Genomic DNA, 10,487 nt, shown 5'->3' with positions numbered 1-10,487 from the left:
TCCGAAGTGGAGATCAGAGCTTCCGATCGTCGCCTATAAATAGGACATTCCAACCACATTTTCATTTGCCAAGCCTTCGACAGCAAAGGGCTGACGACGGACGCAGATAGTCCGAGATCCCCAGTAGTAATACAGAGTATCTATTAGCTTAAGGATTTTTTAGACCAGCGGTAATGACTTTATAATTATTGGCTTGTAGCCTTGGACCCTAGACTGATATTGCTAGGACTGCCTTTCTAAGGTACGTAAGTACTGACTGAGATTGTCAGCGATTATGCATGCTTATATATGTTGCATTTTATGTGCCACGATCCATGTTTTATTGCTTTATATATTATGTTGCATGTGAATATTCATGTTAAGCCGAATCTCCTTCGAGATAGCCATTTGATTAGGGTCGCTCAGCCCTACATCCTTGTTATATTGTCGGACACCGAGAGACGTCGTGATGACAAAGAATGATGTTATAGTGATCCTCGACGAGTGTGGGAATGTACCCAACGGAGTTGACTCAAGATGATATTACACACTCATTGACGCCTAGACTGAGCAGGACTTGAGAATGACCAGTACCCTGTCATTTGCATGTATCATATTAGGTTTGTATACTCGTATTTTACGTTCTGAGCGTAGTTCGCTCACGTCTATGTTGTTATTTTCTTAGATCATCCCATTCGACGAGACATGACTCAGGTTGGACGAGACTGGTGGTTCGAGACATGGCTGAGAGCAGATTCAGTGGGTTTTCTGAATTCTACAGGTGTTTTAGTTTCAGGGTTTTGATACAATATTTCGATATGGTTGTATAACAAACTATTTTGTTTGGTTTTAGTGGCGGTTGTTTTCCGCTGATTTGCTTTTAAAACTCATTTTTGTTCCGTTGCTTTGATTGTTGATTTAGGTTTATCTTTAATTGCATGTTCAATAAGTTTATTAGTAGGTGATCCGAATTGAATCCCTACGACATAATTGTATAAATATCGTTATACGATATATTAGTTATAATTTTAGCATTATTCTTATTGAAAGAGAACGGATCCCCACTCTCCAATTTCCATTGTCATATTTTACAAAATATTTTTTTATTTACTTTATCCATATTGATGATGTCGATTTTTTTCCTCCGGATTCGGTATGGTAGAGCGAATCTCCAAATCTTCACAAAACGGGGTCGGGTCGGGCACGATGGATTTCTGCACAGACAGAAGCCAAGTTAGAGGGCGCCGAAGGTGTTTCGGCGTGACCCATCCGATGCCTAAGTCAGTGCTCGAAAGTAAAAGAGCGTGACTATAAGAAGAACAAGAGAATATGCGTGCGTGAGTGTGTGAGCAAGAGGTGAATATCAAAGATGATTTCATAAATCATGAACCATACCTGTATTTATAGGGGTTTGGAGGGGTAGGTTACCTTGTCAAGGTAGAACATGTGTTAGAGCAGGACTCTACTCGGGTAAGAGCCCTGACCAAGTAGGATTCTAATATCAATTTGAAGATAATATCAAATATTGGATTCATAAGATATTATCTTTATCTGTTGATGATCTTTATGTGCTCGAGATTAGTGGAAGGTTCTAGATATTGGACCCTTCTTGGGCTCGGGTCGGGCTCCAACCATACCAGTTAGGGTTCAAGCCCATGTATTCATGATTTCGATCTTGTTCCCTACCAGGGCCATTTCAGACTAGGCCTCTCATAAAATAAGACTAAATGAACCCCAAAGTATATTTCCAAAAATATGGATTATTGGGCTCGGGTCGGGTTAGACCCGTATATTTTTTAGGGACATCAATAGTACCTCCCCCTACTGGTCTAAAGAAGTATGAAATTTAGACCATATAGTCCTCTGACCGGACCCCGAGCCCCATATACCCTGTGTGTAATGTAATATATCACAATGTGTTTTCTGTGAACGGTCCGGATCTCGATCCTTGTCGTGTGCTTTCTCTGGACGGCAGAGATCTTGCGATGGTACAATTTCCGAGAGATTCCCTGAGTGACGCGGCTCACCCCGGACCGCTGATCAAGATTATCATGAGACGGTCAAGATCAATTCAATCCTCCTATAAATGGGCGGTAAAAAAAACTTCATTTTTCACCTTTACAGCGTGGGCGTTACTCTGTCAAAATTCCGTGAGGTACCCCGACCCGAGCCACTATTCCCGTTTCATTTCTGATCGGTCAACCATCGAGCTCCTCTTTTATACTTTTCGATCAATCAACTTCTTCTGTAAGTTTCTTTGTTTTAAATATTAAATTAAGATGTCTTCCTCGGACAAAAATACTGTCCGGGAAATAGTTGCTTTTATCGAATCTCCTCTCCCTCACGAGGCATCCGAGCATTCTGCCTGTTCAGGGTCAGATGCCGACCCGAGTCCTGCCGAGACTCGGGATGCTAAGATGCGAAGGCTTCACGCCCTCAAAACTGATGAAGCCCGACTAAGATCGGAAGGCAAACATTGGTTCCAAATCCTAGCCTCCCACCTTAGTCCAGACATAGGCCCAACTATTAGGGACAGGTCAGGCATGCCTGATAATTATGACTTATTGCTCCCGCGTCGTAGGGACCGGGCTCATAGGCCTCCTGAAGGATACTTAAGCTTTAGCCTAGATCAAGTGAAAATGGGCCTGAGGTTCCCCATCCCGAACATCATTTTGGCCTTGTGTCAATATTTTTGTATATGTCCGAGCCAGCTTACTCCTAACTCTTTTGGCTCGATATTATCTTTAGGAGTTTTATTCTGTTTTTTTCGAGTCCCCTTAGACATAGGAAACTTCACCAAATTTCTTCAAATTAAGAAAACCGCCCCGGGCCGGTTTTATATTTCCCTCCGTTCTGAATACCAATTTCTAAAAGGGAAACCAAGCTCCCACAAAGGTTGGAATAATAGATATTTCTTTGTCCGACCCGAGCCCAAGCAGCCCTGGCTATGCCGTTCAAACTGGGCTATGAATTTTATTTCTCATGATCCTCCTGCTCAGCCCAGCCACAATTTCACCAACTTCTTGGCCACCCTTTCTGTTAAAATCTTCAATATCGAGAGTTTGATCAAGGATGATCTCCTATGCACATATGGCTTCTGTAGAAAGGGAATAGAAGTCCAGGGTGATTTAGGTAGGAATACTTAACCATTTAATCATTCGTTACTTTACTCTCCCGTGCCCCCTTATTTATTATTATTATTATTTTTTATTTTTAACCTTGTTATACATATATGTATATATATAAATTTTTTCAGACGACCGGATAGCTCAAGCGGAGATGCCAGCCGACTTCCGAGCCGCGGCCAAGAGGTTGAAAAGAAAGAAACCTGAGGCCTCTGCGGAATCTGTCACTGAATCCGACCCTCGTATTCCCGAGCTGGAACTCAAGAAGACTTCTAAGAAAGTCCGAGGAGATGAAACCCTGAACAAGACTGAGCCCCTTTCTCGGGCTAACATCGCCGCCCCCGGGAAGGGGAAAGAGAAAGCTTACATTGATCTTGGATCCCTTCCCGAGCATATGGAACGAGGTGATCCCGACCACCCCTACAGCCCAGGAGTTTCCTTCTTTGCCCGACCGGACCAGTCCGGGAGCTTGAATATTATGCAGCACATGGTCTCTACAGAGGACCTAGAGATAGTTCGGGCGGTACCAGATAAAGAGGCTGAGGAGTCTCTGGCCTTGGCCCTCATGCAGGTAATTTTTGGGTTAATTATAAACTCAAAAAATTACTTTTATCATTTTTCCTATGAATGATACACTATATTTCTCTTTCTAGGTTGTCGTCTGGTCGGGGGAGATTACTGCCCGTGCCTATAAGGCCCGTGCTGAGCATTCTTTGAATCAAGATGCCTTGGTGAAGAGGATAGCTGCATTGACTGGACAGATTCGTGATATCAAAGCTGCTCATGACCAGGAAGTGTATGATATGAGGTCGGATATTGAGACAGCTCAAGACGGGTGGGATGAGGCCAAAAAGCATATTACTGAGCTCGAGGCTGTTCTGGCTACCAAGGATAAGGAGTTCGAGGTCGGATGGTCAAAAAGGAAGGAGGATTTTATCAATTCCTCTGATTTTGCCGACCTTTGTGCTGAGAAGAATGTGGCATTCTTTGAAGATGGCTTCAAGGGATGTTTGGCCCAGATCAGGGCTGAAGGATATTCTGAGGCTGAACATCCTTTTTCCTCCTTTGACTCGGCCAAAGCCTTAGATGACTTGCCTGACGAGGAGTGGAGATCCGAATGGGAGGAGGCTGACCAGGAGGAAAACGAGCCCGAGCAAAAGGAGGATGCTGCTCCTTAATGTTTTTTTCTTTTAATGTTGAAAACAATGTTCCGAGCAAGTTTCATTTCTAGACCCTGCGCGGTCTTCTTTTTGGTTTTTAATTTATTCCGTATTATGAACGGATGACCCGTGTTGGATGTATAAATTGTTCAGAGCTTTGCCGAACATGATTTTAATTCCCGAGCTAGAATGATAACAAAATTTTGCTGAGTATTGAATAAATTCCTGAGCTGGAATTTTAACAAAATTTTGCCAAGTATTAAGTAGATTCCCGAGCTGGAATTTTAACAAAATTTTGCTAAGTATAAAAGTAATGCCCGAGCTGGTATGATAACAAAATTTTGCCAAGTATTGAGTAGATTCCCGAGCTGGAATTTTAACAAAATTTTGCTAAGTATAAAAGTAATGCCCGAGCTGGTATGATAACAAAATTTTGCCAAGTATTGAGTAGATGCCCGAGCTGGAATTTTAACAAAATTTTGCTAAGTATAAAAGTAATGCCCGAGCTGGTAATCCTTTATGATACACTATTTAATGTATATTTTAATCGGATCCCAAAATTCGTGGTGATTGCCCAACTGATCGGGCTAAAATTTTTTAATTTGACCTCAAATGGGGTGGTGTGTGCCGAGCTTATCATGCTTTAATCTTGATCACGAATGGCTTGGTGAGTTCCGAACTGATCGGGCTTTAATTTTGACCACTAATGGCGTGGTATGTGCCGAACTGGTCGGACTTTAATTTTGACCACGAATGGCGTGGTAAGTGCCGAACTGGTCGGGCTTGGTTTCTGACCACGAATGGCGTGGTATGTGCCGAATTGATCGGGCTTGGTTTCTGACCACGAATGGCGTGGTATGTGCCGAATTGATCGGGCTTGGTTTCTGACCACGAATGGCATGGTATGTGCCGAATTGATCGGGCTTGGTTTCTGACCACGAATGGCGTGGTATGTGCCGAATTGATCGGGCTTGGTTTCTGACCACGAATGGCGTGGTATGTGCCGAATTGATCGGGCTTTAATTTTGTTTGACAAAACATGTCATTTTTTCTTTGATAATTCACAAAACATATCTCAAAGATTTAAGAAATAACAGAAGAACTTAACTACTATTACTATCGAACTTAAAACAAAAAATAACAAAATAACTCACAACCCCATGCTCTTTATGAGGTCGGTTGTCCTAACTCTGGTTGGGATCTTAGGAGTAATATTTCTTCAAATGTTGAGCATTCCACGACCTTTTTCCTTTCTTTCCTTGCGAATCTTCCAAGTAATAAGCAGCCACTCCTGTTTTCCCTACCACCTTGAAGGGTCCTTTATATTTCGCATCTAGTTTTCCTCTCTCCCCATGGTGTTGAATTTTCCTCATAACCAAGTCCCCCTCTTGAAAGGCCCGAGGGTAGACCCGTTTGTTATAGGCTCGGGTCATTCTTTTACGATAAGCTGTTAACCGAACCGCTGCTCTAGCTCGGTTTTCTTCCACCAAATCTAAATCCATGGCCCTCAGTTTATTGTTATCCGGGCCGTAGGCTATGACCCGGGCGCTTTCTTGTCCAATCTCAGCAGGAAGGACTGCCTCCGTCCCGTACACCATATTATATGGTGTTTCATCCGTCCCGAACCTTGTTGTAGTTCGATAAGACCATAATACGGATGGAAGCTCATCCACCCATTTTCCCTTAGCTGAATCTAACCTAGTCTTGAGTGTTTGCACAATAGTTCTGTTAGTGACCTCCACTTGTCCATTCCCTTGGGGGTAAGCAACAGATGTAAAAATTTGTTCAATTTTCATCTGTTTACACCAAGCTTGGACCTTAGAGCCACAAAATTGTCTTCCATTGTCTGATATGAGCCTGCGCGGTATTTCGAACCGACAAACAATATTCTTCCATAAGAAATTCAAGACTTCTTTTTCTGTGATTTTGGCTAATGGCTCGGCCTCGACCTACTTTGAAAAATAATCCACGGCCACCAATAAGAATTTTCTCTGACCCGTGCTGACCGGGAATGGCCCAACAATATCCATTCCCCACTGATCGAAAGGACAGGCGGCTACTACTGCCTTCATAAACTCCGCAGGCCTCCATTGTAAATTGGCATGCCTCTGACAATTGTAGCATGAATTGACCAGGACGGAAGCATCCTTCTTCATAGTGGGCCAGAAGAAACCGGCCAGGAGGGCTTTCCGAGCTAGGGCTATGCTACCCAAGTGATTCCCACAACAGCCTTCATGAATCTCTCGCAAAACATAATTAGCTTCATCCGGGCCAAGACACTTGAGCAGAGGTTAAGAGAATCACCTTTTGAAAAGTATCTTGTCAACCATCACAAAACGCAAAGCTCTCCTTTTAATTTCCCGAGCCTTCTTGTTATCGTTCGGGAGCTCATCCTTAGTCAGATATTTGTGGATGCCATACCTCCAATCTCCTTCAGGTACGTCTGCTATCAGGTCGTCCAAACTTTCAAGTTGAGATACCAGCTCTTTCCCTTTTAGTCCGGGCTCGAGTGGCTCACCCACGGAACTTGCGAGACGAGCCAAGTGATCAGCTTTCGTATTTTCAGTTCTTGGAATCAACTCCATAGTGAGCTCGGTAAACTCTTCCTTAGCTTTATCTAATGCTTGAGCATATTTTATCATCTTTTCATTCTTGGTTTCAAACTTCCCCTTGCTCTGTTGTATGGCCAATTGTGAGTCTGAATAAAGGGTAGCTCGGGATATACCAAGATTCCGAGCAGCCTTTAGTCCGAGCAGGAGGGCTTCATATTCTGCTTCATTATTAGATGCTCGGAAATCCAACCTTATCGAGATGTTGGTTTCCTCGCCCCAGGGTGATATTATCACAATCCCAACCCCGCTTCCTGTTTGACAAGATGATCCATCTACAAATATCTTCCAATGGTCCTCTTGCTTTAACTGAATAGTTTCTGCCAAGAAATCAGCTAGGGCTTGAGCTTTGATGGCAGTACGGGGCTCAAATTTTATGTCGTACTCACTTAACTCTGTAATCCACTTGATCAGTCTTCCCGATGCATCTGGGTTGGCTGCAATTTTCCCCAAGGCACTATTGGTAAGAACAGTGATCGGGTGGGATAAGAAGTAAGGTCTCAATTTTCTAGCTGTAATGACGAGAGCCAGAGCTAACTTTTCTTGAGTCATATAATTGAGTTCTGCTCCCTTCAGGGCATGACTGACAAAGTAGACCGGTAGATGATTCACCCCCTCCTTCCGAACCAGGACCGAGCTAGCGGCCCGGGGTGTGACAGCCAGATACACGAAGAGATCCTCTCCCTGTACTGGTTTGTTCAACACCGGTAACTCTTTTAGATACTTTTTCAACTCTTGGAAAGATTTCTCACTCTGTTCATCCCATTCAAAATTTTTAGTTTTTCTGAGTGCTTTGAAGAACAGGAAACTCTTATCTGCTGATCTTGATATGAAGCGAGCCAATGCGGCAATCCTTCCAGATAGCCTTTGTACCTCCTGTATATTTTTGGGCGACTCCATAGAGATAATGGCTTGAACTGTTTCTGGGTTAGCTTCAATTCCTCTCCTAGTGACCATATATCCCAGAAATTTCCCAGTCTGAACCCCAAATGTGCACTTGCTCGGGTTTAACTTTAATCGATAATCACGTAGTGTCTGGAATGTCTGGGTCAGGTCGATAATGAATTGATGAGCTATTCGGGTTTTGACCAAAATATCGTCCACATATACTTCGATGTTTTTGCCGATTTGTTGCTTGAAAACTTTGTCCATTAGTCTTTGATAAGTGGCCCCAGCATTCTTTAGCCCAAAAGGCATAACCACGTAGCAATAAGTTCCTGTAGAGGTGACAAAACTCACCTTATCTTGATCTTGCTTAGCCAGGGGAATTTGATGATACCCCTGATAAGCGTCCAGAAAACACAATAACTCATGCCCAGATGTGGAATCCACCAACTGGTCTATTCGGGGCAAGGGATAGCAATCTTTCGGACATGCCTTGTTTAGATCACGGAAGTCTACACACATGTGCCATTTTCCCGAGGACTTGGGTACCAAGACCACATTTGACAATCAAGTCGGGAAATATATCTCCTGAATGTGTCCGGCCTTCAAGAGTTCCTCAACTTGCCCCTGAATCACAGCGTCTTTTTCGGGCCCAAAATGTCGTTTTTTCTGAATAATAGGGCGGTAGTCTCGTATAACATTCAACTTGTGCTCCATTACTTCTCTCCGTACTCCCAAGAGGTCAGATACGGACCAAGCGAAGGCGTCTTTGTTCTCCATCAAACACTGTATTAGCTGTTCTTTAAGAATAGGTTCTAGCGTCCGAGCAACTTTGACCGAACCAGTTGGGGGGCAGATTATGATCTCTTCACACTCTTCCTCAACCATAACAGGGGTGTTTTCTTCCAATAAGTTTACTTGTTCCCAATCTCGCGGCCCGGGTCGGTCATCATGGTTGATTTTGACCGCTTTTTGTTCTATCCGTACCTCTTCCACATAGCACTTTCGAGAAATCTTTTGATCTCCCTGGACCTCTCCCACTTCATTACCCACAGGAAATTTTATTTTTTGATATAGTGCGGAAGCCATGGCCATGAACGTAGTCATGGCTGGTCTTCCCAAGATAACGTTGTATGCTGATGGTGCATCCACGATAATAAAGCTGACAATCCGAGTTTTACTTGTACGATCCTTGCCCAAAGTGAGCGGCAAATTGATCAATCCAGTAGGTCGGATGGCATGACCCGTGAACCCGAACAACGACGTCACCACCGGATCTACCTTATATTCCCCCAAATCCATCTGATTTATGGTTTCTTGGAATAGTACATTGACCGAGCTTCCCGAATCCACAAAAATTCGGGCTACGTCATAATTAGCGACCAGAGCTCGAATAACCAATGCATCTGTAGTAACCCAGATACCATTTTAAGATAATAATATGTTAAACATGATTAAGGGTTGGTATTTAACCAATTTCGGAGTGTTATTGGACTTCGGAAGTAAAATTTGGGCTTTTTCATTTTGGGCCGGATAGTAAGTTCCGATCCCAGATAGTAAGCTCCGATCCTGGATAGTAAGCTTCGATCCTGGATAGTAAGCTCCGATCGGAACGGAAGCTCCGATCCTGAAACGGAAGTTCCGATCCCCAGCTGCCAGAAATGATCGATGACTCAGTCGCGAGTTTTGACAAGTGTCGATCATAGAGCAGATCGGAATCTCCGATCGTAGATCGGAAGTTCCGATCCTGGCGTGGCAGACATGCACGCAATGAGCTGGATCGGAAGCTCCGATCCCAAAATCGGAAGTTCCGATCCTGGCCGAGAAATTTGGCTATAAATAGGGCCGTTCAGAGTTCATTTTCAATTACGAATTCCCGAGTTTCCTTCTTCAGTTATATAGTGTGAGATATACACTTGAGGGCCCTATCGGTTATAATAGAGATTCTGGAATAACCAAGGGGTGGTTATAGTCATCCGGGACTAGCGACTCCAAAGGGCTAACTACGGACGAAGGTATGGTTCGGGAATCTATTTAAGTTTTGGGAGTACTTATTAGCTTAGTTAAGGCTTATAGAATTTATGTAGTGATACGGTGAACTTTTGAAATATAGGCTTGGAACCTAGGATCCTATTATACTTGAACTAGCCTAGAGGTACGTACACATTGACTGAGATTGCCAGCGAGTATACATGTTTATATGTTGCATTTATTTGGCATTATTATATGGCATGATGTATGATTTACCATTTTCTATACTCATATGTCATGTGCATATACACGTTGAGCCTAGTCCTTGTTATACCTGATTATAGAGCCGCTAAGCTCTATACTCGATAGTCTGTCACTGAGAGTACCGCGACGGCGAGGGCATTTATGTCTGTCTAATCTGGTGTACTAGACGAGTGTGGTTGCACCCAGAGGTTGATCTGTGTGGTGACAGCACTCATATGGCGCCGGTTCTGAGCATGACTTTTCAGATGATCTTTTTACCAGTCATCATGTTGCATGCATTATATACATATGCTTACTCATGTTTATGTACTGGGCGTAGCGCTCACGTCCTAGTTGTTATCTTGGACACCCTATTCCATGGGGCAGGTCGCAGGATGGACGGAGCTGGTAGTTCAAGGCAGGACTAGGGAGCAGGAGCCTTGAGGACTTTATTATACAGCAGGATTCGATATAGCTGTATAATGTTTACTGTTTAAGATTTCGATTTGGTTGTA

Source organism: Henckelia pumila, chromosome 2, assembly GCF_033568475.1.
Source record: "Henckelia pumila isolate YLH828 chromosome 2, ASM3356847v2, whole genome shotgun sequence".
In the NCBI taxonomy this organism is placed as follows: Eukaryota; Viridiplantae; Streptophyta; class Magnoliopsida; order Lamiales; family Gesneriaceae; genus Henckelia; species Henckelia pumila.
The sequence above is the reverse complement of the archived record's forward strand: the minus strand, read 5'-3'. Positions refer to the sequence as shown.